Source organism: Octopus sinensis, linkage group LG14, assembly GCF_006345805.1.
Source record: "Octopus sinensis linkage group LG14, ASM634580v1, whole genome shotgun sequence".
Lineage (NCBI taxonomy): Eukaryota > Metazoa > Mollusca > Cephalopoda > Octopoda > Octopodidae > Octopus > Octopus sinensis.
This window is the reverse complement of record NC_043010.1, coordinates 47558097-47581575: the sequence shown is the minus strand read 5'-3', so window position 1 is coordinate 47581575 and position 23479 is coordinate 47558097. Positions and strand designations below refer to the sequence as shown.

At 38.7% G+C, this 23479-nt stretch overlaps 1 protein-coding gene and 1 long non-coding RNA gene across 3 annotated transcripts in view; both read right to left on the bottom strand.

The window, feature by feature from the left end:
* LOC115219266 overlaps window positions 1–23479 on the bottom strand; it is a 132696-nt gene that overhangs the window by 79530 nt on the left and 29687 nt on the right. The window lies entirely within an intron of this gene.
* The window catches only part of LOC118765991, an 11287-nt gene continuing 4642 nt past the window's right edge, over window positions 16835–23479 (bottom strand). Inside the window, exons 2-3 of the long non-coding RNA XR_005001905.1 lie at window positions 20629–20634; window positions 16835–16967 (exon numbers count right to left, since the gene is read on the bottom strand). This is a non-coding gene — a long non-coding RNA (uncharacterized LOC118765991). The remainder of the gene's footprint in view (window positions 16968–20628; window positions 20635–23479) is intronic.

The window sequence follows — 23479 nt, the reverse complement described above, 5'->3', positions numbered from 1 at the left end:
GTTCTGAGTTCAAATTCCGCCGAGGTTGACTTTGCCTTTCATCCTTTCGGGGTCGATTAAATAAGTACCAGTCAATCACTGGGATCGATATAATCGACTTAATCCCCTTGTTTGTCCCCACTATGTTTAGTCCTTTGTGGGCAATAAAGAAATGCTCCCATCACTAAAACTATGGAGAAAAAAAACCCACCACCACCACCACCACCGTCGTCGTCGTTTTCTTGCAGTTGCTACTGCCGTCAAACTAAAACTCTATCACCGGTGTCTTGTTTTATTTTATTTTATTTTACCTTCATTTCTGACATAAGGTGATCTTATATGTGGCGCGAGGATTTTTCTACCAATCACAGGCCACCTTAGTAATAAACAATGCCTTCCCGTCTTCTGGTGGACATAGGCGTGTGCGCGCGCGCACAACACACACACACACAAATTGACACATACTTTCCGCTCACTGCTACTACCAATACAGCTATCACCACCGCCACTACTCTCACTATCGCCGCCACAGCCCTCATACTTCTTCCCCTGAACTCATTCAAAAACGAGAATTTTTGTTTTACAGTGTGTTTGGGCTAAATTTGGCGATATTTTTTTGTCTCCTGTTTTTCAGGAACAGCTTGAAGTATTAGGTGAACAGTCGACGGCGTTGGAGAGCATAAATATTAGAGTTGTAGTTGAGAAAAAAACAAGCTGATATGGCGAAGCGGAAGCCCACAGGGGGGTGGGGGGCTAAACAGAGAGGGGACAACAAGGACAGACAAAGGGATTAAGTCGATAATATCGATCCCAGTGCATAACTGGTATTTATTTAATCGACCCCGAAAGGATGAAAAGCAAAGTCGACCTTGGCGTATTTTGAACGCAGAACGTAAAGACAGACGAAATACCTATTTCTTTACTACCCACAAGGGGCTAAACACAGAGAGGACAAACATGGACAGACAAACGGATTAAGTCGATTATATCGACCCCAGTGCGTAACTGGTACTTATTTAATCGACCCCGAAAGGATGAAAGGCAAAGTCGACCTCGTCGGAATTTGAACTCAGAACGTAACGGCAGACGAAATACGGCTACGCATTTCGCCCGGCGTGCTAAAGTCTCTGCCAGCTCGCCGCCTTAGAAGCCATCCAAATATTAGAAAAGTGTTGCTCTCCCTGTATCACGATTCGGGATGGGTATCAAAATGCCGAAATGATAACTGCTGTTCTATGCTCTCCGAACATTGTAAAGGCTGATAAACGTGACATGCAACGGAAACAACGAAGCCATGGCCAGCAAGAAGGGACACAGTAAGCGCTGTGACTGCGTCTGCACACCAGAGTTCCTTTCCTCTTTGAACAGGGCCCTAGGCTCAATTCAAACGGCTGGGCGAAGCTGTTGGAGAGTGTGATCAATCTCTGGCTGAAAAGGGTTGCTGCTGGAAGGCCATATGTGTGGTAGCAGGATTCGTTCCATGCCTTACAGTTAGAAATAGTGAGAAGAGGTTGTCGGATAATTCCTACGACTTCACCATCCCCAATTTCTGGCTTTCCTAATTCCCTATTTCACAATCCTATAGATTATTGTGCGTGTAATTGTGGGATGAGAAAGACACCAAATGCTCTGCCTGCAACACCAAGGCCGAGCTGGTGATGGTCAAGATCAAGGAGGTGTTCGAAGATCTTCCCAGGGACACAATGAGGAACTCATGCGCCAGGTTTCCAGAGCCGTTTTGAGGCCGTGGTGGAAGCTGAGGGCAGATACTTTGAGTAAACTGTTATCTGCCAGCCATAATCTAGTTGATATATTTTGATTTTTTCTTTAATACTTTGTTTTTGGATGGGATATTGTATTTTCCTTTTGTGCGCAATGGTAATGGTAGTGGTGGTGGTGGTAGTCGTCGTCGTAGTAATTGTGGTCGTGCTTGTGGAGGCAATGAGATGGCAGTGGAAGGTATTGCAAGGGAATGTGGTGGTGGTGGCGGTGATGGTGAAGGAATGAGGTGTGGGGAATGGAAGGATTTGGTGGGATATGACAAGATTGGGAAGGAGATGGTTGTTGAGGAGATTGTGGCTGTAATGGAGATGGTGGAGGAGGTGAGATAATGGAGCTGGAGGAATTTAGATATTATGTAGCTCCTTGTGGGTAGTAAAAAAATAGGTATTTCGTCTGAGTTTACGTTCCGCCGAGGTCGACTTTGCCTGTCATTCTTTCGGGGTCACTGAGTACCAGTTGAGCACTGAGAGCCGATTTAATTGAGTTAGCCAGGTCCCCGAAATTTCTGGCCTTGTGCCAAAATTTAAAACAAACACTTTATCATTAGAAGACGGCGAGCAGGCAGAATCGTTAGCACGCCGGGCAAAACATTTAGCGGTATTTCGTCCGTCTTTACGTACTGAGTTCAAATTCCACCGAGGTCGACTGTGTTTTTCATATTTTCGGGGTCAATAAAATAAGTACCAGTTGAGCACTGGGATCAATCTAATTGGCCTATCCCTCCACCGAAAACTTGAAAGTAATATTTTATTATTAGAATTTTTTTTACCTAGTGGTCTTATGCTCATCCAGCTTTCTAGCCCACAATACTGTTTCCCATCCTTTATATGGCGGCGTCACACGCAGGACAATCTTTTGATACATTAAACACACACACACACACGAAAAATATTGCGTCGTATATGGCGGAAAATACAATACTTGTTAGTTCGTTGCTGCAGGCAGCAAGCGTATTGCAGTGAAATGACAAATGAGAATCTTTTAATAGACAAGTAAAATAAATATCGAAAGAACATACTGTAAATTTTGTTGTGAAATTCAAGGCAGTGTAACTCATCTGGAGAGGCACGGAAAAACGGATAAACAAATTTAAAATGTTCATTTAGAAAATAAAAGTAGAAAACTGACCGACTTTTTGCAGCCTACAACTTCTGTTCATATTACAAACGTAGCAGAACATAACTTATCAGTGAGATTTATGGATCATTTACCTGGACTAATTCAGAATACATGTCCTGATTCCAAAATAGCTAAAGATATTTAAATGTGCAGGAACGATCAATGCTCTGCGGCATTCAAAACGTCTTCTTCGTGATGTAAACTGCGCAACTTATACACCCAATGCAGAGCTTTGTGCTAAATTAATAGAAGGACAAGGACATTGGTACAAAGAGGAATCTTACCCTATTGACGATGCAACCTTCTAATTATAAAGTAAGTACATTAAGTAGGTCACTTTAGAATAAAGCTCTGTATATTATAAATCTATTATATAAAATCCGTTCTGTCTGTCTGTCTGTGTGTGTGTCTTCTAGGATCTCGGCCACCCTCCATCTGATTGTGCTCAAATTTGATATGTAGATACCGACGGTATCAGGGCGTGTATAAGTCTTGAAAAAATTACAAATATCAATTCCAGGTGAGAATGCGATCGATAAAGCCGTGGGAACGTGCATTTGTACGCGCAAGTACATCAGCTGTTGCAATCGATACTACGCGTACGCGAGAAAAATGCACGGTGTCTCAAATTTAGGTTAAATCAATGTTTCTCAAAGGGGAGGCCTATGGGACGGTCGGACAAGTTGTTTTGAGAAAATTTGGTTTAAATGTTTGATTACTCAGCAACGTCCATTGGAGGTGGGGGGGCATTTTGCTCGTATATATATATTTGCATTTCAGTTGATTTATAGGCAAAATATATGCATTTTTAATTTTGGTACTTTTTGAGCAAAATTAGGCACTTTTATTTTGCTAAATCTGGTACTATCATCAAAATACGTTTGGCAATACTTAACATACCTAAAATTATATCTATGTCCCAAAGACTAATTTTCTTCATAGATTGAATATACTTGTAAACTGATCAATTGATGATTCTCAATAAAGCTCAGTGAGTCCCACAATAGAGCACAGCTCTCACAACTGGTATACATACACAAACATCCTAGCCCGCATACAAAAGGTGATCCGACTAACTAGCAAAGATTTACTCATCAACACACTATAATCTTTGAACCAAAGATATATTGCATTTTCTTCCCCATACACAGGCAAACATACTCTGCTTATTTTACAGCCTCTATACTCTAGATATTTGCGAACAATACTCATCCAAGCCTATCCGAAACACATTCATTTTGCACCCTCTCATCATTTCCTGTTGTGTCTCACCATCTAGACGCCTGATTAATCACTGTTCCTAATCACTTCACTCCGTAGTGTAAACCTGCTAGAATTCCCTTCCCACCAAAGACATATACTAACGAACGTGGAATCTGAATATAAACCTCACAGACTTCACTAGCCTCTTGAAGCGTTTAAATGTCATAGGCGACATTTCTCCTAATAAACCATACGAAGTGAATATTGGTTTCAAATTTTGGCACAAAACCAGTAAGTTCGGGGGAAGGGGCTAAATCGATTACATCGACCCCAGTGCTCAGCTGGGTCTTATTTTAACGACTCTGAAAGGATGAAGGTGACGCCAATCTTGGCGGAATTTGAACTCAGAACGTAGAGACGGACGAAACGCCGATAAGCATTTTTTTTCTCACGTACTAACGATTCTGCTAGCTCCCTCGCTGTCTTCGGTATATAATTAATCAACCAGACAAGTGGTTGGAAACCTCTGTCTTCAGGTTCAAGATAGTGACTACATTAATAACCTCCAAATATTTTCGGGGCACTAGTGTTCAGCTTTACTCTATAGGCATTAGCAAAAAGAGTAGTTCAAACAATAACTCTAGAATTGAATAGCACAAGAACGTCGATGGAAGTAACAATAAAGCTAACGCCTACACGCACCATAGGAATGTATTTATTTATTCATTTATATAAATTATTACGTTTCTTTTAATTTTCACACCGCACCTCTTGGCATGATGGGTGCAGTAGAACCCATTTTGGAATTCATAGCCTAAACAAGAGATTTGCATTTTCCCTTTCACGTACTCTTTTACTAGTTGAAAGGCCCTTTTGTTTCATCACTTATATATTCCGTAGAAATCTAAAACTATTTGTGCACTGTTCATCATAACATCGAATTGGTAAAGAGGGTAGTATGTCAGAATAAGCATCTTATAAATATTTTACTTTCATTTCTCTGTATTCTGAAATCAAATCTCCATGGCGTTAAGCTTTGCTTTTCCTAGCTTCCATTGATTGATGTGGTTAGGAAGCTCACTTTACAACCACGTGGTTTGAGGTTCAGTCCCATTGCCCTATACCATGGGCAAGTATCTTCTACTATATACCAGAACCGACCAGTGGAAGCCCGTTATATATATATATATAAATGGAGTTTAACCCAGGTGTAATTCAAATACTTTTACTTCCGACATATGTTTCGAAGATATCACTGATATTATTCCAAATGAATAAAATTGTGTAAAACAATGTAATCTTCTCTTCAGGGAAGTGAAGAAATGAAACTCGTCAACAAGACATTTTAACAGAAAATGATGGATATGTATAGTGATTAACTGAACGCTATTATTATTGTTTGAAAAAACGTTATATGATATAACGTCAGAGGTAGCCTATAGAAAGAGGAGGGATAAATTAAGGAAAAGTTAAATAAATGAGAAGTATATGACTATATGTATATTAAATAAAACCATATAAACTAGGAACATATTTATACTTTTTAGTGAATGTTAAATATAAAAAGAAAATTAATGTTTAAATTACATATAATGATAGAGATTATTTATATGAACTAAAGGTGTGTTTTTGCCAATGTTTACATCGGTATGCACGCTCTATAACCTTGTTTACTAGGGGATTTTTAGAAAAAATAATGAAAAATAGTTCAGAATTACAGAGAAGACAGAATTCCTTACGTTTGTCATAAGGTATCGAGATTGAGAGAATCAACCATTCTAAATTATCCCTTACCCTTCTATACACCTATTTTTTACTACCCTGGTAACTATTTATCTTTTTTTTTGTGTTAAGGGAAAAATACACACACACACACACACACACACACACACGCACGCACGCACACACGCACACACACACGCACGCACACACACACACACACACACACATACATATATATATATATAAATGGATGAATGAATTATCCTTTGTTTGCCGTTAACATGGAGAATTCAATAAACAGTTACCAGGGTAGCAAAATTCACGCAAGTAACAAGGATGTAGCGACCTATTTAAAGGTAGAAACTCCGGGTTAATGTGCAGTAATTTGTGTAGTATAAGTAAATAGATGGAGTTGAACGCAGATGCTATTCAAATTCTTTTACTTTCGACATATTTCGAAGAAAACATTGGTTTTAATCCAAAGGAATAAACGGTGTAAAATAATGCAATCTTCTCATCGGGAAAGAAAGAGAACCTATCTCAACAACAAGACATTATAACAATTTTGATGACTGCATAAATGATAAACAGAACGCTATTAAGTATTTTTAAAAAACCGTTGCGCAAAACGGTGATAAACAGCATATGACCTTGAAGTGGGGGCCAGTTAGAATTTTTCCTCAGGTCGAGTAGCCCATCCCGCTCAAAAGGTCCTTGAACAAGACTTGTTTAAGGATGTTGAACGAAACACCCATGTTTCCAGAGGTGAATTATTCAAACTCCCAAAAATTCCTCTCAACACATGGCTATGATGCTCCCCACTACTTCTGCTCGTGATCATAGATGCACATATCGTCAATCACTAAGGGACATGCTCAACTGGTTACAGTCAAACAACTAACAAGCAAATCTGTGGTATTGAGCAAAACATTTGCTGTAGCCTATTTTTATACGAAGACAAAACATGTACATGATAACACTGCCAATCACTTAAGATCAGAAGCCATGAGAACCAGTGTCAAGTACTGCATCTATTATTATTATTATTCTTAGGCTCGTATTCAACACAAGGTCGATGCCCCGTTTCGTATTACACTAGATATTGGAGTGGAGTGTGGAATCTACTACTGAGCACGATCTTTGGTTACGTAATTGCGTGTCGCATTTGTAGTACCTGTGTGTGTGTGTGTGTGTGTGTGTGTGTGTGTGCCTCTAACGGGGAACATGTGGTGCTCTCCGAGGTAGTTTGTCCGCGTTGGTTCTCACCTGACACCCAGCTCTCGCCTGTCGCTCCTCGAAGCTGTCTGCATGCAGTAGCGGTCACACCTCGGGCAACGGCTTCTACAGGCTGACTAAACCATGGCGAGGGTAGCCGAGGGTTCTCTAATCCTCGGTCAGCTACGGCTTGTCTACATATACATGTGAAGACTGGACCCGGCGGATTGTGCCGGGGAAACTACAGTATGTACCACGGAATTTGAATCAAACTGTTTTGATCCATATATATATATATATATATATATATATATATATCGTGTAGACCAGTGGTTTTCAACCAGGGTTCCGCCAGTACAGTCCAGGGGTTCCGCAAGAAGTTACAAAACTGCTAAAATCGGCAGTAATTTTTAATTCTCCTGTGCAGATATGTGTGCATAAGACAACTAAATTATTGCACGGGTTCCTCGAGCCAGTGGAATGTTTCCTTGGGCTTCCGCTCCAGTAAAAAGTTTGAAAAGCACTAGTCTAGACAATCGGATGTTGTTATACACTGTTAGACACGATTCGCTACCTCATATTGATGCAGCTTTCGAATGATGCCACCTGCTGGTTCGGCATTTCCCTAATCAGTCACGTGATTATTCATTTACAGTTGAGTGGACAGTGTGTGCGTGTACACACACACACACACATGCACATTTACGAGGGTGTGCAGGAAAGTTTCTGGCTTTGAGTAAAAGAAAATACAGCAAGATCAATTAATTATGATTTTATTCAACATATCCCCCTCTCAGATTCACATACATATTGCAACGGTCGTTCAGTTTCTTTAAGTCCTGTAAAAGAAATCCGAAAGAGAGCCCTCTAATCCAAACCAGGCCTTTCGCGAGTCCTTAACGCTAGGAACTTTTCAGCACACCCTCGTATATAGCGGCTGTCAATCAGCTTGCAAATAATAATAATAATAATAATAATAATAATAATAATAATAATATCCTGCTCATATCCTACGCAAAATACTTTCTATGTAATCTCAAGGTTTAAAACAAACATAATTTTCGGTTTAAAAAAAAAAAAAAACCTTTTTTTTTTAGACATTCATTAGTACAACACCCCCACCCCCAAATATATGGCACACTAAGCATAACAACAACATGAACTTCCAACCCTGTTGTCTCTTGAGGTCTCTGGGTGAGACTTGGAGCCAACTTGTATAAATATAAAGCAAAAGTCAAACATAGAATAATAATAATAATAATAATAATTAATAAATAGTAGTTATCAAGTTTCAAAAAAGTTAAACACGCCAGCGCTAGAGTTGTCACGATTTCATTGATAGACGTTTTCGATGACTCTGTTCACGAAAACAGGACAAGAAAAGCGTGAAATTGTTAGGCTACGTGTGGACAATATCTGTGTTTAGAATCTCATGGATGAGTTAACGATGGTATCAAATGAATATCGCAAATGAAGGTAGCAAGGAATCTAGTCCAGCACCCAACCATTTCTACAACTTCAGTTCCTTTTAGAGAAGTAATGATATAATATTGGTTTCAAATTTTGGCACAAGGCCAGCAATTTCGACCGCAGTGCCCAAGTGGTGCTTATTTTATCGACTCCGAAAGGATGAAAGGAAAAGTCAACGCTTGGCGGCGTTTAAACTCAGGGCGTAAAGTCGGAAGATATGCCGCTAAGCATTTTTTTCCAGCGCAGTAACAAATCTGCCAGATCGCCGCCTTGCTTTCTTTTCTTACACACTCGTAACAGAAAAGTTCAAAACTTTCCGCGGTAAACCCCTCGCTGGTGCTACAGATTAGAGAGGGACTACTAGGGAGTCGATATAATAATAATAATAATAATAATAATAATAATAATAATAATAATAATAATAGTAATAATAGTTATCGCCAAGCTAGTATGGCAGTCCATAAATATGGGACGAAAGCTGTCGTTGATTAGCTCCAAGAGGCTATCGCCTCTAGCTAGCTATATGACACACGAACCTGTGTCCATCATAACCTTCGAACAGGGGAGGTCAGCCGCTTCCCCTTGCTGGTCAGGCATCAGCAGACAAGTTTCAGGGTATTTGCCCTTTATTTATGGACTGCCATGCTTAGTTTGACGATAACTGTTAATATCCAGTACCGCTGCCGTAGTCTCATTTAGAGAGACTTAGAAATGATAGTATTTTTAATAATAATAATAATAATAATAATATAAAAAGAAAAATGTTTCAGTCACCGATGTCAAAATACTCTACAACGGCTCAAAATCAGATAAAGCAATAGGATTAATGAATGAACTAATGTTTTCTTCTCCTTATCGGATAAGTATTATTAAATCATTAAATTTAAGGTGGCAAGCTGGCAGAAACGTTAGCACGCCGGGCGAAATGCTTAGCAGTATTTCGTCTGCCGCTACGTTCTGAGTTCAAATTCCGCCGAGGTCGACTTTGTCTTTCATCTTTTCGAGGTAGATTAAATAAGTACCAGTTATGCACAGGGGTCGATATAATCGACTTAATCCGTTTGTATGTCCTTGTTTGTCCTCTCTGTGGGTAGTAAAGAAATAGGTATTTGTGGGTAGTAAAGAAATAGGTATTTCGTCTGCCGCAACGTTCCCAGTTCAAATTCCGCCGTGGTTGACTTTGCCTTTCATTCTCCTGGGTTCGATAAATTAAGTACCAGTGAAACACTGGAGTCAATGTAATCGACTGTTCCCCTCTCCACAAAATTCAGGCCTTGTGCCTATAATAGAAAGGGTTAATTAATTAGATGCTTTTTTTTTTTCGTCACATTAGGTATGAAGGATCGCTTGCATTCGACTCGACTTGCCGTTTGGAGTGACGTACTTAGTAGAGCAGCTACCACACTAAGATCTGTTGAGTCACTTTTCGCGAACGACACGATCCGCAAAAAAAAAGTATAGTCGCAGGAGTGGCTGTGTAGTAAGTAGCTTGCTTACTAACCACGTCGCACCTTTGGCAAGTGTCTTCTGCTATAGCCTCGGGCCGACCAAAGCCTTGTGAGTGGATTTGGTAGACGGAAACTGAAAGAAGCCCGTCGTATATATACGTGTGTGTGTGTGTATGTGTGTGTGTGTGTGTGTGTGTGTGTGTGTGTGTGTGTGTTTGTGTGTCTGTGTTTTTAATGGGGGTGAGAACCAAAAAGTACCCAGAATTTTTTAAACAACTAATGGCTATGAAGGTCCACTAAAAAAAATGGAATCAAAGGGGTCAATAGATAAAAAAAAAATTATTGAAAAACACAAGACTAAACCCTTCAGGGAAGAGCATGGACCGTAGTCCGATGACTGAAACAAGTAAAAGGGATAAATGATAAAACTGTTACAATGGCGCCAGTAAACTACTCCGGAATCCAGGCTTGGTTGACTAGAAAACATCACCTTCCAATGAATGAAGAATTTCAGTCATTTTGTCTTTTAGTTGCTCTTCATATAAATTATTCTCTTTATTAAACAAAACATAGATTATTCATTTTTCTTTTAATTGTTTCAGTCATTAAACTGTGACCAGGCAGGAGCACCGCCTTCAAGAATTTTAGTCGAACGGATCGACCCCACTGCCTATTTTCTGTTAAAACTTGGTACTTATTCTATCGGTTCTTTTTTGCTGAACTGCGAAGTTACGGAGATGTAAGTGTACATATGATCTTTCAGTTTCCGTCTACCAAATCCATTAACAAGGTTTTGGTTGGCTTGAGACTATGGTAGAAAAATCTTTCCCAATTTTTTTTTTAAAGCAGTTTTCAAGGGTAAAATGGGCGTGTAGATTACGAAAAACACAATAAAAATTAGGGCAAACTAACCATTTCAAAGACATTCGCATTTTTATGATGGTCACAGACGAAGGTAGAACGAAAGTAAAAGAATCTTTCCCAACGACAAATTAAAAAATTGTCGTTGGAAAAGATTTTTCATATTTACCGACTAAAGTGCCACGTAGTGAGACTGAACTCTGAACCATGTGATTGGGAAACAAGCTTCTTACCACACAACCATGCCTGCGCCTGTTATATCTATCATTTCTTGTTTTATTTACATTTAGCCTGGTTTTGCACCGATTGTGTTGCGTCATCGTTCAACCCAACACGCCAATAACAAAAAGGACATAATAGATTTCGTATAAATAATATCTCCGATACGCAAGATGAGTTTAATCATAAACTATGGAGCTCTGCACTGTCTGAATTGACAGCATACAGTCAAAACATTCTGAAGAATATTTTATTTTGATTTATAAATCCTTGACAACTTTTAAAAAGTAAAATCAGCAAAGGAATAATTACATCGAAACGAATTTGATCTGTCCTTGTGATTTCACATTTATAATTAAGGGCTGTGACAGTTGAGACCACTGATTTTAAGACGTTAGTGTGTTACGTTATGACCGTCAGTTCCCTGACAAAAACCAGGCTTCACCCCATATTAGTAAAATTCTGCCCCCACTTTTACTAATGAGAAAGCAAAACAGGGTTTGCATTTCCATGTATTTTTTATTTGTTCCACACACTGCTAGACAAGTTTAGAAAGCTGAAAGTACACAGTACATAATTTAATTTCATTAAACTCTTTAGATTGCCAAATGTAATGTTTATTTATTCACATTGCTTTGAATTAATCCTGCATTATCTTGTAGCTTTGAAATTTTGATGATGTGATTGTTTATTTTTTAGAATGGCATTGTAGAGTATGTGTGAAAAGACGGATCTAACCGATTTTAATATGAAAAGATAGAATATTTTAGGGACGAATATGGCTGGTTTGAATGTTAAAAGGAAATTTGACCGCTTCTTTCCACTCTTCACAGCTCCTTCCTATCCCATAAGAAACACTATTGTAGAGTGTGTTTTGAAGGAAATTCGGCTGATATTTTTAGTGGATCGGACGACCACATAGAGGTCCTCTCGTTGATTTGATTTACAAATGAGTTAGTAACTAGTGATAATGTACAGCAAGTTAAAAGGAAAAAATAAGAGGGAGCTTGGGGTAATAATGAACGGCGGAAGTTAGTCACAAGACAGCGATAGGGTACGGTTATGTTATGTTCAATTCGGAAGGGTACAATCTTATTATTTTATTATCAACATACTTTTATAGGAAGAAGAAAAGAAAGAGAAAAATTGGAAGGGACTGATTAAGTAATGCTATGTTGCGATGGGAAAAGAGTTGGAAGGAAGTCAGGGTGAGAAAATTTGAAGAAAGTAAGGTATACAGCTGCTGGTCTTGTTGTTATTTCTCTCACTCTTGCTATTAGTTACATGACATCCCTTCAAAGTAGTGACAGATTAAAAATGTCGATGACAGACGACAGAGGAAGAAGGGCCCAACTCTTCTCACCACACGTCACAAGAAATGAAAATAAATACATTAAAAGACGAATGGAAGAGGAAACCGGAAGAGAAAGAGGGAAGAAAGGATAGAGGGAGAGAAAAGACAGAATCGAACCAGACTGTGTCCGTCAGTGTGGGCATATTTGTGTGTGAAAGAGTGTAACAACACACACACACACACACACACACACACACACACACACACACACACACACACACACCACAGTGACGTAACAAGAGGGAAAGGTGGTAGAAGCAACTTTCCATCTACAAAAATACGGCAAAAAATGGCGTCTTTAAAGCAATTTTTAACTCATCAGTTATACGGGCATATGGCGTAGTGGTTAAGAGCGCGGGCTACTAATCCCAAGATTCCGAGTTCGATTCCAAGTACTGACCTGAACAATAATGATAATAATAACATCGAAAAATACCTTAGGAATGAGAACCCAGGTTCGAAATTTCCCCAAGACACCTGAAGAAGCCTGGAGGGTATATCAGCCGAAACGTTGTGTTAACAACAAACAAGATGAGGACAAATATATGTCGAATGTAAATAATGTTCATCAGTTCTCTTATTCGATAAAAATCGAAACCCGTTATCTTTTGTGATTTTTTAAACTTTTGTTTTTGTGTTACTTTATCGCATCATCATGCGAGAATTATTCTGGACCCATTAATTTATTCCACCTTCACCAGCAATGTCTTGATCTGCGAGTTCATTCTCTAGTGACTTACCTCTAAGACTGATGGTATGATGGGCTTCTTTCAGTTTCCGACTACCAAATCCACTCATAAGGATTAGGTCGGTCCGAGGCTATAGTAGAAGACACTTACCCAAGGTGCCACGTAATGGAATTGAACCGAAAACCATGTGGTTAGCAGGCTAACTTCTTACCACACAACCATACATGAATGTGCGTGCGTACGTGCGTGTGTGTGTGTGTGTGTGTGTGTGTGTGTGTGTGTGGTGTGTGTGTGTGTGTGTGTGTGTGTAAAGCGAGAAGTGGGGAATGCTTTTTTCCCCCTTCTTTTACGCATATTTGTAAATGCCCGCAAATGTGAGAGTAGATGTGGATGTGCGTCGATGTGTGTGTGTGGTTGAATATGTATGTGTATGAGACCAGCATATTGAATGACAATGACTAAGGTTTGACGACTGCGGTTCAATAAACGGTGAATGAAAACTGTTTCCTTGGTCGTATCAAGTGCTGACAGAAGGTGGAGGTGGCCATGAGGTAGAAGGAGAGACGGGATAAAAAAAAGTCAATCGTGCAGCATATAAGCCATGCAGTGTTGGAAAGAATCCGTTGTTTGCTTGTATTTTAGGCCAAGATCAAAAGTATAGCATTTCCAAATCGTGTGAGTAACGACAGAGAACAATGTAAATAGTTCTTTGTTTGTTTGTTTGTTTGTTTTTACCAGTGTCCACTTCCCTGGAATGTCTAGTGTACATCTTTATTTGTTATTCTTAGGAGAATGGGTAGTGCGCATATCCTTGAGTTCTATAATTCACTGAAATCTTGCGTTCTGTAATTCACTGAAATCGAGTATAGTTTCATCTACGGAAAAACAAGTCAGGGTTTCTCCCTCCATGTCGTACTCAGAAAGAAGATTTGAAATCAGTTAAAGGCTTACTGATTCTTCATTTCACATCGCCTATTTATAATTTGGTCTACGGTATTTGAGAACTGGGTGTCTGGACTTAGCAGACACAAAAGGACGTAGTGATAAGTATATCGAACTCTCATCTGAAGTGCAATACTGACTCAGACATTCAAGCGTAGCTTTTTAGGAAAATTTATGTACGTGAAAAAAAGGCGGGGGCAGTATGGGAAACGTGAAAAGTAACGATTAGCAAAATTTTCAATTTACAATAAATAGGCTAAAACTCTACATGTATTGAGTATTCGTTTTCTCCTTGTTCATAAACTTCTTTATACCATAATATACTGGTTTCAAATTTTAGGAGAGGGGATAAGTCAATTACATCGACCCCAGTATTCAACTGGTACTTATTTAATCGACCTCGAAGGGATGAAAGGCAAAGTCGACCTCGACGGAATTTGAACTTAGAACGTAATGACGGACGAACTACCGCTAAGCATTTTGTCCGGTGCGCTAACGATTCTGTCTGCTCCCCGCCTTTGTACCATGATGTATTAAACACACATATATGGGATGTAAGCGACACGCATCTGTATTTTCTTGCTTTATAATGACATGTTTGTGAGTTGATGATGTTATTGTCTTATTGGTAGCCACACAACATCTAAATAGCTCTGGAACTGGAAATTTAAAAGACATAATTTAAAGAGATCTGGAGTAGAACTATGCTTGGGTCAATGCAACTTATTACTTATTTTTCGTTAAAATTAAGAGCGTCAGGTCAATATGATCAGCAGTTGTCTATTAAAATATCGCCAGACATGTCCCTTTTAACAGCATTACAAGGGTCTATAGATTAGCAATGGGCATCTATGTTGTTTCCGGACAACTGCCTTGTGTATCAATGCCTTAAAACTGCACTTCTCCAGGCCCCAATGGTATTTCAATGATGCCCATCGAGTAAATTTTTTCCCTTCTATTATAGGCTCAAGGCCTGTAATTTGGGGGACGGGGCTAGTCGATTAAGTCGATCCCAAGGTTCGACTGGTGCTCATTTATCGAGGATGAAAGGCAAAATTGACCTCGGTGGAATTTGAACTCAGAACGGAAGAAATGCCGCTAAGCAATTTGTCCGACTCGCTAACGATTCTGCCAGCTCGCCACCCTCTGCCTTTTGAGTAAATAGCAATAGTCTTCAGTACTCAAGAACTCGTAAGGTCATGAGCACTTCTCGGGGAAGGCAAGGAGTATTGACTTTCAAGGATGGGGTTTTCCTCAGAGAGGGGGGGGGAGAAAGAAAGAAAGAAACAAACAAACAAACAAACCAGTTTTCATTCTCCTTTGCTGTGACTCAAAATTTGGAAATCCTATACGTTTGATAGTATCCTAAATACAAACAAACAACGGAATCTTAACACACTGCATGGCTTGTATGCTGTACAATTGGCTTTTTTTCTTCTCTCCTTCTGTCTCATGGCTGCTCGGCTGTCATCGCTTGATACGACCTTGGAAATCTCAACACTGAATATATTCCAATTCTTATTGTTTTTTTTTTACTTAAAAAAAAATTTAGTTGTTCAAGCATAAAGCAGGAAAATATTATGGGGGGGGGGGTAAAATGACCAGTTTCACCACTTTAGATTTCGGTTATCTTTCATCTGTTACTTCGACTGTGGCCATGCTGGGGCACTGCTTTGAAGACTTGTAGTTGAAACAAATCGACTCCAGGACTTTTTTGTTTTGTTTTAGAAATCTGCTACTTATACTTTTGGTATCTTTTGCCAAACAATTTACAAGGACATAAACTAACCTACACTAACAAACACACATACACACACATGTACATATATATGCATGTCAGTCTCATATATATATATATATATACATACATACACACACACACACACATATATATCTCCTCTATGTTTAGCCCCCTGTGGGTGATAAAGAATAAAAGGAAAAGAATATATATATATATATATATATATATATATATAGAGAGAGAGAGAGAGAGAGATGAAATGTATCTTTAACTATAAAAGAGAGTTTGTATGTGTGTTTGTGTGAGTGTGTATGTTCCTTATGCATTCCAAAGCCAAGTTGCCGATTTTGACATAAGGGGTATCAAAAGATTTAGGTAGTTTTTGGCTACCAACTAAACTATATTTTCATTCACATATTTGTACTACAAAAATTTAACATTATCATTTTTCTTTTTGTCACTTTTTGTAAACGACATTTTATAACACCACAGAACTTGAGAACCTAAAACAACAGAAAGCGACAAAAATTATCAGAACATTTCAAACTGCTTGGTACAGCAAGAAAGAGTAGTTGTGAAGTTGTACTATAACAAAAAGGCTCTTTTGTTTCCCATGTTTGCTATTTTCTGTATCTAATGAAAGCGTGTGGGTAAAAGAAGGATATTGTGATTTAAATAATTTGCCCAGTGCTTTAAGTAAACACGAACGATCAGCACATTATGAAAGCCAAATATCATTGAAAATATTTGGATCTACACGAATCGTCTTGCTCTTAGATAAACAGAAGTCTGTCAGCATTGAAGTTCACAATAAAAAGGTTAAAGAGACCAGAGATATACTAAAACAACTGATTTGTGCTACTTGTTTCTTAATTAAACAGGAACTTGCTTTTCGCGGAGATAATGAACAGAAATCATCGTTATATCGCGGACACAATGTTGAGTTACTGAACTATACTGCAAAACTTGACAAATTGGCACAACATTTACAGAATTCATCGGTTCGCGGAACACCTCCGAGGCATTAATCCCAGCAACGACACTCCAGTCTCGCGCCATTTCCGCTCTACCGGTCATTCATTACAACACCTGTCAGTGTTTGGATTGTCTTTGCACAGGAGCCATCTGGACTCTCGCTTTCGCCGTGAACAGAAATTAATCTTCTGTCTTCGCTCCTTTGCGCCACATGGGCTTAACTCCCCTCCCCTCTTTATCTGACTCCTCTCCTCTCTCCTCTCACACCAACTTCCTCTTTTCACTCCTACCCACCTTCTCCCTTCATCGTTACCCCTCCATCCACATCCCACCCTACACATCCCAATATATCCAAATCCCACCACTCCACCCCACCCCACCCTACACGTCCCACTCCCACATACCCCACCCCTACACCCACATCCTCACCCCACCATCATATCTCCGCACCCCCCACATCCCAACGTCACCACACCACCATACCGCACACACAAGTGCTGACCACTTTCTAGCACCCACATCATCATCCACACACCCACACATTACAGACGCACACACTTACACATCCACACGTCTGTTAATGCACCAACGAAACCAGTCAATCTTCAACATAAAAAAGTTATAAACCATGACGAAGACACGATATATTTGTAGTGGCATGTATTCCACCCCCTCCCGGCTTTGTTTTTTCATAACATTCGGGAAAATAGATATTTTTGATGAAATTTTCTACAAATACCTTCAGTTGGTGTAGACTATTATATCGGAATTCAATGCTAAAACAAAACACCGTAGGCGCCTATACATACAGCACACACACACATCACATGACCGACCAGGCTATCAGATGCTGTTATACATCGCTGGTCACAATGCGCTTTTGCATTGTTTTAGCCTTCAAATGACGCCACCCAGCTGAGTGTGTGTGCGTGTGCGTGTATATATATATATAAATACATATATAATATTTTTGTTTGGAATTCTACTGGTGTTTTAATCACGTGGTTTCACTCCCTCAACGACAAACATTAATTTCATTCAGTTTCATGTATCTTATTTTTATGCATCAATATCTCCCATCCTATTGGGTAAAGCATTAACCTTTGCCCGAAACTATGCAACCATTTTCTGCATGTGATATAGACCTAATCTTGGCAGCTAGAAAAACTCTCGTCAACTTTAATGATAATAACTGGACTCGAAACGCATCCTCAAATTTTTTGGATATAACAATGGGCTCATCTGCCTCAGCCCAAATAAGAGACCTTGTGGGTTTATTTCTCCTCTCACAAATAAAGCGATATTTTCCCAACATCTTCGGTGGTTTCTATAGAGACGATGCACTTTTCACAACTAAAAATTTATTCCGTCCAGAGACTGAATGTACTAAGAAATCTTTGATAAAATTCTTTAAAAATCATAATTTAAATATTGTATTTGAAATGGATAAAGTAGCCAACTCCTTTGATGTCATACTTAATCTTAACAGTAATCTTCACTATCCATATAGGAAAACCAACCAAACCCTTCAGTACTTAAATGTTCTCTCTAATCATCCTAGATCAACCCTCAATAACATGGTAACATGCCATTTCTATTAAAATTTCAAACTTATCTGCCAATGAGTAGATATTCAATACTCATGCTCCATATTATAACCAACAGTGGCGGCTCGTAGATAAAATTAGTTGGGGTGTTGCTTTAAAATGTTTTAGCCGTTGTTTTAATTTTGTATAAAAGGAAACAAACATATACAAAGAATATTCATACATAAACTTGATCGGTTCGTATTTTAGCCACTGCTGGGTGGTGTGTTTAATTTGTTCACTGAACATCGCCGCGAATTCCCCCTTGTTTTTCAAAAATCCCTAAATTATAAAAGAAGTGGGAAAATCTTCCCCATTTTTCAAATCCTGACAAGAACGCTGAAGCTGGAAGGAGGATAATAATCTAATTCTACACTTAATCACATTCAAGAATATAAACACGTTTTTAAGTACAACACACGCAGAGTAAAAAAGAAACACTACCTTTCACCGGCACTGCGTGAACAACAGTGCTGTCTGCCCCTAGTGTGAAGCTTCCTATCTCGGACATGTGAGCATGCGCACAACAGCCAAACACTACGTCGCTGGAACTGTGAAGCACACAGTTCTATACAAGGATTTTTGTATTTTTTGATAAACTAGATATCTACTGACATTAATCTTAAGGATATATAATGTACAAGTATAAAGAAAGAATTAAAGAAAAAAGGACTCATTATACTGACTGTTATCGATTATATCGTGTGGAAATAGGGGGTGCTGCAGTTTTGCAGTATCTATACACGAGCCGCTACAGATAATCAAGCTCTAAAATTAAGAGGCTTCAAAGATGAGCTAGTCTATATCCCTGATACAATACTCAAAATTAAAATTCCAATCTCTTCACGAGAACTAACTCACAATCTGATACTATGGCCACCTCTTTAAATAAACCAATTAAATAGATTTAAAAAAACATTTACGGATAACGCCCAAATAAATAATGTGTCATTTAGGAATTACCATACGTATAAATCGCATAACTTCAGCCTACTTAATGAAACCAAATATTTTAAAATCCAGGAAACGTGAAATTATATGGTTCGCCCCGCCCTTCTCTATTTAGGTTAGATTATTACCAAAACTATTCGTTAAAATTTTGAAAGAAAACTTTCCAAAACATCATAAATATTATTTTATCTTCAACAAGTCGCCTGTGAAACTTTCGTATTCCACTACACCAAATTAAAGATCGATTATAGCCTCCATTAATAGATCCAAACTTAGACTTAAGACGTCTACCCACCTAAATCTTTGTATTGTACCCATAACTCAAAAACCCATACTACTTCTAATTAAAATGAAACACCAGGGCACCTTCTACCAGTTGAGGGTGCTCTGACCTCAGTTAAACGGAAGATTAATGCTGATGCAAGAAGCATGTAATTGTCGCATCCTGGACTCATGCCCACTTGCTGGATCCTGTCTGCGCAGAAATGTAGTATATAAGTGCTGTGTAGAGAGATTCCTGCCGCACAGACGGTAGGAAGTACTACTGATTTTAAGCGTCTGTATAGGGTTAAATTCACAACAACGCTAGCCACATATATACACGAACTTAAGCTAAAGAATATACAGTATTCATTATCTTGGTCTATAATACCTGAAGCCCCTCCGAATAATATACATTCTTGTAACCATAGATACCATTAAGCAATTAAGCATTTTGATCAATCTGGTTAGGCTGATCATTAAACATTATAATTAGTTACATTCCACTTAATATTTTTAGTCGCATCCTCATCACCTTCCTCTTAGTGAATAATCCCTTGCTTATAATCTACAATATTTTCTAAATTTACTTCCCACAATTCTTGCTATAATATTTCCTCTTCTTGCTAACACGTGTAGCTCTTTATAAAACCAAACACTCATTTACTAATTATGACAATATATAAGATATTAATCCTTAACCAATACATTCCCCCGGATGAAGGAGGCAGTGTCTAAAATTTGTATGGATTACTGTACTCTTGAAACGGCCGTCGGAGTATCACCACTTAATTCTTGAAATTGGAGTACCTCCATCTAATCATTGGAAACCATTTGTTTTTTTCTTTCACATTAAATTCCAATATAATCGTAATCTACACCATCTAAAAAGTATTCGTAGAAAATTTCATTAAAAAAAAAACACCAATATCTCCGAAAGTTACGAGTGAATAATCCCTTGCTTATAATCTACCATATTTTCTAAATTTACTTCTCACAATTCTTGCTATAATATTTCCTCTTCTTGCTAACACGTGTAGCTCTTTATAAAACCAAACACTCATTTACTAATTATGACAATATATGAGATGTGAATCCTTAACCAATACACTCCCCCCTGATGAAGGAGACAGTGTCTAAAATTTCGATAGGAACATACTTTATTTGTATGGATTACTGTACTCTTGAACGGCCGTCGGAGTATCACCACTTAATTCGGAGTGTGTTTACTGGGGGAGGGGGAACTTGAATAATTATGGCGATGTAACAAGATTTAAAATCTGCCTCACGTGAATATATAGGTATGAGTTAGAGGCAAAAATGATAAATGGTTGATAAAGTATTGAATAACCAATGTAGTCCTGCTGCGTGGAATCTTGGACAAGTGTCTTCTACTACAGCCTCGGCCCGACCAAAGCCTTGTGAGTAGATTTGGTATATTGAAACGGAAAGATGCCTGTCGTATATCTATGTGAGTGTGTGTGCAAGTGTGTGTGTGTGTGTGTGTGTGTTTGAGTGTTTGTCCCTCACTACCACCACCACCACCATCTCTTGACAACCGAGGTTGGTGTGTTTACGTCCACGTAACTTAGCGGTTCGGCAGAAGAGACCGATAGAATAAGCACCAGACTTATAAAAAAAAAAATAAGTCCAGGGGTCGATTTCTTCGACTGCAAGGTGGTGCTCCAGCATGACCAGTCAAATGACTGAAACAAGTAAAAGAATAAAAAGGCCACGATATCAAATTTGCTTGCATGTCTTTCACTGTGTTTAAGGCCAAGCATTCGGTGATATAACTTAGAGAATCAGCCATTATAGTTTTTAACTTGTCAGCTGATTGTGGCGATCGCCGTAGGAGATAATCTTTACACAGGCATTTGATATAAACGTTTACACCAGCTAGACAAGTGATCACCATAAGAATACTAAATTTTGTTGTCGTTGGCATTACTGTTGTTGTTGTTGTTGTTGTTGTTGGTGGTGGTGGTGGTGGAAAGGGTGAAAGAAATGGCGGTGGTGGTAGTAAAGGTTCTCCTAGAAATTATAAATATCCAGCCGGTTAACCAGAGACATCGGGTGGAAACGTTAACTAAATGTATATGCATGAGTTATTTTGACCATATATGTACGCATGAAATGTTAACAATGTGTGTGTGTGTGTGTGGTGTGTGTGTGTGCGCGCGCGCGCGCACACGCTCGTATTTGCTTACTTTAATAATTTGTTCCCATTTCCTATAAGCAAAAAAAAAAAGCAAAACAGCTGAGATATTTTAGAACCTGAATTTCCAGAAACGATTTCATTCATACACACTGACAGTGTGAGAACCAGTTACTAGCTGTTCCATATTTATGAATCTCAACTTTTCCAGACTGGTGTTCAGGTACTCTGTCAAGTGTCTCAGTGTGAACCCCATAACCTAGATACAGAATTTGTAAGCTTCTCACAGGGATCTCATATACACACACACACACACACATACACACACACAGATATATATATATATATGTATATATATATATATACACACACACACATATATATATATACACACACACACACACACACTCGATGGACTTCCACATAGTTTTTGTCCACCAAATTCACTCACAAGGCATTGGTCGATCCGCGTCTATAGTGGAAGACACTTGCTCAAGGTGCGGCCCAGTGGGACTGAACTCGAAACTTTGTGGTTACAAAGTGAAATTCTTAACAACATAGTGATGCCTACCCCACGTCGATTCCATTTCGGCAATTCATTTCCCTCCATTTTATTTTCATTTCACTTCTTACGTTTCGTTTTACGTACTCTTTTACAATGTGTTTGTTAGATATTTTCGAGACTGAATAAACAGGGTTTCGAATGTCAAATATATTTCAAAATTAAATCACGTACTGAATGGACAGAGCCCATCAGGAACAACGAAACAGTTCTAATACAAACAAATGTTATAAAGAATAGAGAAAAAAAAATCAGAGGGAATGTATTTGCTGGATCTGCAGTAACTTTAAAACATTTATCATACATAAGACAAAAACTTATATTATTTTCGATAGAAAATGGGACAAAAGTACGTGTACGTGTATTGGGTCATCCTATAAATAATGCGGCTTTTTCAATTGCATGAACTAAAAAGTCGGAGGGGAACGGGATAAACTACCTGCATCAACTTGCTAAAAAGCAGGTAATAATTTTACCTTGTGCTTATTCTTAGTGTAAGATTTGAAGAGTTCGGTTCGATTTTCACAGTTATTTTTTAAAAGCTATAATCGAAGTGATAAAGGAGCATATTCGGCATATTTTGCTTTATGAGTTCAATAAAGGCAATAACGCAACGGAAAGTGCGAGGAATATTAATGCAGTATATGAGGATCGGACAATAAGAGTAAGCCAGTGTCAACAGTAGTTTCAGAAATTCCAAGCCAGAAACTATAGCCTAGAAGACGAGCCTCATCCTGGAAGATCTGCAGAGCTCGACAAGGACGTCCTGCAAAGAGAGTGAACGTTTGCTCTTCTTTGCTGTCACGTCTCATGAATGAGCTTTGTTTTTGGACTGAATAGTGACTGGTAACGAGAAATAGGTTCTCCATAAAAATGTCAAAGCGCCGAAGACAGCGGGTAGGGAAAGGAGAAAAAAAAACGGCACTCTTTTTGGTGGGATATGAAAGGTTTAGCCCTCTTTGAACTTTTAAAACCAAACCAAACAATAAAAAAAGAGATCTACTGTGAGCAGCCTGAGCGGCTTAAGTCAGCGCTAGAAGAATAACGATCATCTTTGGTTCCAAGACGAAAGGTTTTCTTCTATCAGGATAATGCTCGGCCACACACAGTGAGGATGACATTCCAAAGGCTAGCAGTTTGAATGGGAAACGATGCCCTACCCACCATATTCGCCGGACATTGCCCCATCTGATTATCATTTTTTCCATCCGAAACTACTCTTCCTACCCACTCGAAAAAATT